This window comes from Euprymna scolopes, chromosome 16 (genome assembly GCF_053919585.1).
Source record: "Euprymna scolopes isolate OS-2025 chromosome 16, ASM5391958v1, whole genome shotgun sequence".
In the NCBI taxonomy this organism is placed as follows: domain Eukaryota; kingdom Metazoa; phylum Mollusca; class Cephalopoda; order Sepiida; family Sepiolidae; genus Euprymna; species Euprymna scolopes.
Window position 1 is genome coordinate 141,805,400 of NC_136497.1, and position 10,078 is coordinate 141,815,477.

Here is a 10,078-nt window from a genome sequence, read left to right on the forward strand (position 1 = left end):
AAAAGTAATGTTTTTTGACATACCAGGTGCCTTCAATAAGTTTCCAGACTATCTTCGGATGTGCATATTTATTGATAGTACACACATGAAAATCCAGTCCCCTTCGAAGTAATCTCCTCCGGCTGCAATGAACTTATTATACCGTTCAAAAAATTCTCCTCAGTTGTCTCATAAAGACAGCCTCTAAGGTATTCCTCCCACACCCCTCATCATTCCTCACAAACTCATGCCTACATTTAATCTCTTATGCCACTAAGAAACTGATGCTCGATGGAGATACGATGGTCAACAAGCAGTCTGGAGTATTCCATACGTTTCCATGGCATTTGCTCCAAGTTTAAAACAGTTAATCTAAAAGGTCCTCGCGTTTAGATTGTATTTTTGAAATTCACCAGATGTGACAATCAAGTTTTAGTAAGGTGTATTCAAATTCCCAGTGTAACTGTCTATTTGCACCTGAAATCATAATATTTGGTCACCATCTCATAAGATGGATAACAATAACATACTAAATTTTCAAGAGTCTACGACAATTTTACATGCCTTTACAAAAAATACTCTGAAACTTAGTGAAGGCACATCGTACGTAAATGGGTTCGGGTTAGGCAGTTTTTAACAAGAAAAAAAATGAATTTAAAATTAAAAAATGCGCATTAAAATAAAAATAAAATAATTGTAAATTGTTCTTAATTATGTTCGCCATGTTTTTAAAGAAAAAAGAAATGTATTTCCTTCAATATAAATAATACATTGAATTACTACAATACTTTAACGCGAAAAATATGAGCGGTTACTATAAGCTGGTCGGCTGGGAAAGGGAACATAAAAATCTCAGAACATTTATTTATGACATTTGGATGTCCTTTTTATTTTGAATGATTGAATACGATAAAAAAAATGGTTCGATAACAGTTGGTATCTTTGGAGAGGTTGAATTAACGGTGCAGATTTCAAATTTAGAGTTAAGTTGGTTCTTAAACCAACGTTTTACTTGTGATGCCGCGATACACAACCACACGCACAACGTTGCTTTATATATATATATATATATATATATATATATATATATATATATATATATATATATATATATATATATTATACGACAGCTCGGGAAGGCATAAAATTAAAAGCAAATACTGGTTGGACGTCATTGTTCAGAGGAATTGGAAATAGCGTGTCCGATGGGAAAGAGATTTCTCAAAGTGACAAATAGGTAAGTATTGGATTACATTAGCCTTGAAGACGATACTACTTTAGTCAGAGAGTAGAATTGTAATATCTAATTCAATAGATAGAAGTTTACGGTTTTACTTTTAGGCTGAAGATTGGTTACGGGGCGAAGCTCTTGGAAATAAACTGTGTTCATGGAAATTCCGCTTGAGGCTAGACAAGCATAAGAAGTAAATAATATTTCGGCGATTAATTTCTATATCCAATGAAACAAAAAAGGGGTAAAATATAACCAACAAATAATTTGGTTCAATACCCGAAAACGTAATGAACATCTGTGGTCATTTTCGTATGTAAAATGGCATGGAAAATCCAGTTCTGTCTTTCCATTCATCGAACTAAATACGGTTATTTGTGAAATCGTTACTTTTAGGAATATTGCGGAGAATCCCAGTGATTTGAAGGGTTAACAAGACGAGAGATTTCACCTGGATATTTCAGTTATGGGACACTGTAGAAAATAAATATAGAATTTTAGCATGTTAGAAGAACACAAAAATAAAAACTGACACTAAATAGAAAAGATCAAAAGAAACAAATGTTAAAACTGACAATCCCGTGTATTTTATAGATAAATAACAACAACAACAAAAACAACAACAACAATAATAATAATAATAATAATAATAATAATAATAATAATAATAATAATAATAATAATAATAATGATGACTTATAGTAAAAGAGAACGGTGCTTAATCTAGACCTATAAAGTCCAAATTTAGTACCAGCATAATATTTTTTTTATACCGAAACAGGTCTTATGTGGGGTGTACTTTTTGAACGTGAAATTTGTTGCATTATTCGTATTTTAAGGATTCTTCGGGCTGTTGTTCTCAAATAGTGTGGTAAAATTCAGTTACATTCCTGGAGTTTGAAGGTTCATAATTGTAATTGCCATTTTGAGGAGGACTAAATCTGTTTTTCCTTTCTTGATGTTATAATAATTGTTTGTTACTAGATATTATTGATTACATATATATATATATATATATATATATATATATATATATATATGTATATATATGTATATATATATACATACTAGTAAAGCAGTAGCTTCTGCATATATAAATATATATATATTAATATGCATATATACATGTATATATACACATATATACATATATACATATATATATATATATATATATATATATATATATATATATATATATATATATAAGTGAAAGTGTCTCTCTCTGTGTTTGTGTGAATTTCCCTAAACAATAACTCTGTCAATTTTCAGTCTACAGACTCGAAATTTTATATACCGGGTACTGAGATTTGGGAAAATCCTTTTAATTGATTTTTGGCCAGAAATGTGGCTGTAAATAGGTCAAAGTTCAACGATTTGACCTTTGAGAATGCTACCAAACTCCTGCCCTAATTTCGGGTCTAAACACTTGAAATTTTAGATATAGGTTCCTTGGACATGGACCTAGCTTAACAACTCGATTTGAGCCCAAAACAATAAATGTAAACGGGTCATAATAGGGGTCAAAGTTAAAGCAAAATGTGACTGATTCGGTCTCTACCAAATTACTCAGACAATTTCTGGTCTAAACATTTGAAACTTTATATAAAGAGTATTTACAGACAGGGCTAGCTTTTTAATTTGTTTGGGTCGAAAATCTTTAGTTACCAATATATAAATGTATGTATGTATGTATGTATGCATGTCTGCCTAAAACTTTCGCCAGAGGCGACGGATTTTACCACGATCAGTATCGTTTTGAAGTTCGACTTTCAGACGACAAATATCGAAAAATTGGCTAAACTCATTATTATCGTCACCTTCAACTGGGTTGCTTTTTTCGATGATATTTTCGAAAGTCATCTTTTCCTTTCGATAGTCTAACCTTAATTAAAACCTATGCCACTTCCGGTTTGGCGGTAGTCGTAACAGCAAAGACGTAAGGTTATTCCCGTTCCTTTACTCCTTTCCGGTACGGGTTCGAGCCTGCCTTACTACGACCATATATAGATGTGTGTATATATATGTATGTAATAGAGAAATAAAAGGAACGAACTGTGTTATGTGTTCATCAACGTTTCGGCTTTATTTCGAGACTTCCTCTGGATGAATAAGATAGAGATAACAAACCCACCAGTACAAAATAATTAAAAATGTTTCATGTGCAAAGTGTGACGCTGCTCTAGTTCAGAAAGAGGAAAAAGACCTTGGAAATTCAAAAAAGGAAGTGGGGCTTCGCTGTTAAAGAGAGGGAGATTTTTAATAACGTCATATAGTTTGTAAAATGTTTTTAAAAAATATGAACGCAGTTAATATTCTTTCTGAATATATACATACATACCTACATACACATATATTATATATATATATATATATATATATATATATATATATATATATATATATATATTACGGTTAAGCTTACCAAAATAATCCAAGTTGGCACAATTAAGTATGTTATAAATATTGAAGAGTTAATATTTATAAAGTACGAGGGGCGTGCAATAAGTAATGCCCCTGACCCACTTCCCATAGTAGTAGAGCAACGAAACTTGGCATAGTTATTAGTCTTTCTATACATAGGAACCACCCAGAGTTATTCATTTCTCCCATAAGCTCTATCTCCTATTTGGTTTTATCGAGCTTTTACATCTGGTTGAGTTTACTTTATAAATATTAATTCTTTAATATTTATAATATACTTTAGTTTTACCATCTTGGATCATTTTGGTAAACTCAATTGTAATTTTTATTATATATATATATATATATATATATATATATGTGTGTGTGTATGTGTGTGTGTGTGTCTGTGTCTGTGTCTGTGTCTGTGTCTGTGTGTGTCTGTGTCTGTGTGTCTGTGTGTCTGTGTGTGCATGTGTGTGTGTGTGAGGAACAGATAGACGGAGCCTCACATGCAGATACACTGGCGCATGCAAAAATGATTTCCCAAAAACAAGAACGTGATAAAACTCATCTCTATTCTTTATCCTAACAAACGAAAAGTAGAAAATAAAATCAAGCACTCTCCTTTCTTTCGTACACAAAACACACGTTATGTTTTTTTTTTTAACTCAGCACGTGAACATTTTCGAAATAATTGACGCTTGGTTTATTTTTTTTCTCATATCTAAAGTTGATGAAAAATATGTATTTTAGACATCGCTACTTTATCTTTTCTTGATAATTGAATATATTTCTCCTTCTCGTTATAAAAGGTTTGCATAAGTAATAAACACGCGCGTACATATATTACCCGTACATGAACACACACACACACACACACACACACGTTAATATATATATATATATATATATATATATACATATGTACCTCCACATACAGTACTGTTTCGCTGTATCTCAGCTCATCAGTGAGGCTAGACAGACAATTACCTCAAGCCAGGATCCAAACCCGACCGCCCAAAAGACAGTCAAAGCTTCTAACCATTACGCTATACGGCCGCTGTTGTGCGGTCAGTGAATTAACGATTTTTTGACATCGTCCAAATGCCTTAGCTCGATCTGTTTACACAAAGAGCATCGCTTAATATACTAATCCCAGTTTGTATATCACCTTCCCAATATGCTCAACCCAAGATAGGGAACATTATAATCATCCACATACGGTACTGTTTCGCTGTATCATAGCTCATCAGTGAGGCTAGACAGGTAACTACCTCAAGCCAGAATCATAAATTTAATTCATAAAACACACTGAGTCTGTCTGTCTGTCTTCATTTTCTCAAATTACATCACATTAGGAGATGCGAGGTCGCAGAACAGCACCGAGGGGGGGGGGTCAAATGATTGCATCTTTTGTGGACCGGGAAAATAGCTGCTTACGGGTCCAAAATAAAAACAAATAAGGCGTAAGTACACTTGAAGTGTCCTTGTTCATATGCACAAATACAGATTTAAACGTTAAAGTCGGTTATATATATATATATATATATATATATGTATATATATATATAAGTGAACGTGTCTGTGTATCTGTATATCTGTGTGTCTGTGTGTGCGTCTGTGTACATTTCCCTACGCAATAACTCTGTCAATTTTTAGTCTACAGACTCGAAATTTGATATACAGGGTACTGAGATTTGGGAAAATCGATGTAATTGGTTTCCGGATAGAAAGTTGGCGATTAAGGGGTCAAAGTTTAACGATTTGACCTTTGAGAACTCTACCAAACTCCTCCGACAATCTTGGGTCTAAACACTTCAAATTTTACATATAGATTTCTTGGACATCTAACTTAATAACTTAAGTTGAGCCCAAAACAATAAATTTTAAGGGGTCATAATAGGGGGCAAAGTTAAAAAAAAATTTAACTTCTTTTTTTTTGCTCAGCATACACCTCCAAACACCCGGGAAACGCCAGGCATCCATTGCTAGTATATATATATATATATATATATATATATATATATATATATATATATATATATATATATATATAAAGATACAGAGCTGCTTCAGTCTTTTACAGAAATTTGGCTGTTAAAGGGTATAAAGTTCAACGATTTGACTTGTGGGAAATTTACCAAACTCCCCCGCCAATTTTGGATCTAAACACTTGAAATTTTAGATATAGGTTCCGTGGATCTAACTTAATAACTTGATTTAAGCCCAAAACAATAAATGTTAAGGGGTCATAATAAGGATCAAAGTTGAAAAAATTGACCGCAATCTTTAATGCTCAACATACACCTCCAAACACCCGGGCAACGCCGGGCTGAAATGCTAATATATATATATATATATATATATATATATATATATATATATATTAAGCTGGCATGCGCAGCACATGATTTTATAACAATTAGATCACTCTTGGCGGGTGATAATACGCTTAAAAATAAATATTTAAATTTTAACGATATTTCTCGGGATTAAAGTTGGCCGTGAGGTTAGTTCCTTGCGGCCGAATTCGAATATTCTGATCGGCAGTATTCGTGTAATCTTAAACTAATGATTTCCGAAAGGATGAAAAAGTTGTGTCTGCAGGTATTTAAAAAAATTATTTAAAGTAATAATATATATCTTATTTTGTTTTAATCAGTATTATTAGTTATATATATATATATATATATATATATATATATATATATATAACTATTTCATTTACTCACATAAATTTAATATACGAAAGTATAGATTTATGCGTAAACTTTAAGTATTTACTTCAAAATTGCTCAATACGTATGTAGAGCTAGTTAGTAATTTATAAAATATATATGGCGATTAAGCTACACTGAATATTCTGCGTTTCATCCACTATAGGATTCGTCAGGCTTATGCGCGAATTCTGTGGTTGCTTCTTGTTTTTATATATGTTGAGGATTTCTAGTTAGCCTATCAGCTTTCTAGTATCCACCGCGCCCCTTCCTATCAGCCAATGGGCATGCATTTTATCGAACAAAGGATCTGTTTTAGAACTAGGTTAGTGATTTAAGGTAGGTTTTCCTTCCTTTTTTTTCTTTTTCTTTAATATATAAATATACCTATGTGTACACACATACATGCATATATATATATATATATATATATATATATATATATATATATATATATATATATATATATATATATATATATATATATACTTACAGGGATTGCAGAGCCTTGCTTAATTATGTCTCAATTAAAACACAAAAAAGAAAGTTGCTCTGCCACACTCTAAATTATTTATTAAAGATTTAACTATTTTATTTAAATATTTTAAAAATATTTTACGTGCATAAACTATATCCCTGGAGACGTGTTTCTGATTTTAAACCGTCATCAAGAGTCTTGGTCTTGATTAAGATTCAAGGCCTTTGTCGTTTGATTAAATTCTCCCAGATTGAAACAGTAGATTTTTTTTGTCGCTACTCATGGTAATTTGTTTACCTTAATTGAATAAAATAAATGCTATCAATATTTATTCAATTCTATCAACAGCCTCGTTGAATTTGTATATTTGTATAATTTAAACCTGGGGTTATTAAATATATTAATCCTTGAGTAAATTCACCATTGCTTATAATATATAGGAACCTGTGGATCAACTTTGCTATAGCGGTATATAAAAAATGTTTGGTTATATCAAAAACTGTAAACATAAAATTGACAATCAAAAAAGTCGATACACTACAACGTAATATTTGCTACATTTCTGATTACTGACGTAGGCACTAATGTTCTGTTGTATTTAAACGGAAAACAAACGAATATTTGATTGGACGATTTAATCACGTGATAATCTTGAATCCATTGCACTACTCTTACGTCGTTTCTTTGATTCTTTTTCTACAAACGACATGACAGTTACGAATAAAAAAGGGAATGTTCAATAATTTAAACAGTAGGTTCTTTGATATGACAGGGTCGCATTCGAAATAAATATTTCTGTTTAGAGCACAACTGAAGCATGATAATTGACTTTTCCATTTTCAACTTTGATTCAAGCGATCGTATATAAAAAATGATAAAATAAAAAGTAGGTTTTCTACAGTGCAATGTAAGTTACAATGTATTGTAGACTAAGTCAGTGCCGGGAGTCATATGCAGTCCCCATCCCCCGATATTCTGTTATGGGTCTCCAGCTAGAGCAGGCAATCTCTTAATTTGATGGAAAGGGAAGACTTCAACGATTTCGATGACAACAAAAAATACAGGAGTGTGAAACAATTCGTTGATAAGCATTCAATCCCGTGCAACGTCGGGTGTCCTTGCTAGTATTACAATAAAACGTAATATCGTATTCTTTTCTCATTCGCGTAGAATACGGATTTCTTTTCCTATTATTAGTATTATTCCCACAACGTTTCGGCCGATGTAACCTCCGTGATTTTTTTAAAATGTAGCTTCTCGAAAGGGATTAATGATGTAACAGATCAAGTGTTAAGTCAAATTTAGTTATAAGTGATACTCTTTTGGGTGTTGCATTGCGGGAGGTACTAACAATTACTTAAGACAAACGGGACGGGGGGCGCCCGACTTTGCCCGGTCGTAAAATACGACTTTATATGATAATTTTTTATTTGTTCAAATTTCGTAGATATCACTATAGAGTCGTGATTTCAAAATTAAAAAATATAGTATGGTCGTGCCATCAGCTAGAATCGAAACCGACTTTCTAAGGTGGCATTATGTGGCCCTCACGTGGAACCACAGCCAAGACCATAATATGACCGTTGCCAGAAACTTTGTTTTTATTACCCTGGGCACGCCTCTGTTGTCTATGTCAATCCAGCGATGAATTTTGAGGGTGCTGTCAATAGTCCTGTTCTTATAATTTGAATCGGTAGAGATCACAGAGTTGTACAACTGCGTATCTCCAATCTCCTTTAGACATGATATACGCCTCCTATCGCTCTTGGGATGTGTACACAACTGACCACCTTGTATATATACTCTCCAACAGAAAAAAGAAAACCAGTTTTTATCTAACGGAAATGGAATCATGCCGTCTTTTCTAGGGCGACAATTTTATCGTTCCACGCTGTATAAATGACACCCGCAAGAATTGATAAATCAAACAAAACTATTAGCCATGTAATGTCGCTATTTGGCGTCGTTAAAACAAACGACTATTTGATTGGACAATTTGATCACGTGATAAACGTGTATCAATTATACTGTATTGAATTCGGTTCTTTCTTTTACTCTTCCTCTTCAAACGGTGTTTCTATATTTCAAAGCCTTAGATATGTTTTATAGGACCCTGCTAATAGGGAAAAAGGTAGCTGGTTAATTTTAATGCATCGAAAACCAAACTTCTCTCATTTCATCATAATCGCTCTGACTCCCATCACGCTCTTAATTGAAATGAATAGCTCCCGTCTTGAGGAAGCTGCATGTCTTGAGCAGCTCCTGGGATTGACTTTCAGAACCTGATCTGACATGCATACATCAAATCTGTTACCAAGATCGGTGGAAAAATGATTGGATCACTCTACTGCTCCAGGAGGTATCAACTGTCCATGCGATCCTCTGTCTGTATAAGAGCCGTGTACGCCCAAAAATGGAGTACTGTTGCTATATCTAGACAGAAACTACTCGGCACCCCCTATCCTTCCTTGATAGACTTAAAAACCGACTTCGAAATCTAGTTGCCGATGCCCTTATGTCTTCGTTGCAACGTCTTTCCCACAGAAGAGACGTTGCGAGCCTGTCTCTGCTCTATCGTTATTTTCATAACAAGTGAACAAGTGACGGAACTCAAATTTGTGATTCACCCTTTCACAAAAACACTCAACTAGCTATAACCACTATAAACAATTTTTCCCACTATCTATGCCTAAATCTAAATGCAGATGCAATGAAAAAAGCCTGTTTCTCAGAACTATATTGCTCGCTTGTTGAACGCCATTCTGCTGGCCTGCTTCCCTATTAAATACAACATGATAGCCTTCAAATCCAATGTAAACAAGTTCTTCTTGAGCTGTCCCCATGAATAATCAAATTCTACCCTATTTACACCATTAACTGTCACTACACTATCACCTTAAATTCAATTACCCTTATCCTCTAGTAGCTTTCGGGCCTTAATAAGTGATGACTTCCAAATAAAAAAAATTGCATTATCAAGCAGAATAATGATAAGCAATTCAGACAATATGCAAAAGAAACAAATCGAAATAAAAATTTAATTAATCCTTCATTAAAACGTGATGCAATATTTTTGTCTTATTTAGATAACATAACTAGCATCGTTTCGATAATTTTAATTACTGTTCTCCTATGTAGTATTAGTCTCACCACATTGTGGCCGATAACAAATTCATCCTTCTTAAGGTGGATCTTGTATAACTCCTGAAAGATATGTGACGTGAATGATGCGGTACTAAGTCAAATTAAGTTCAACGAGACACAAAT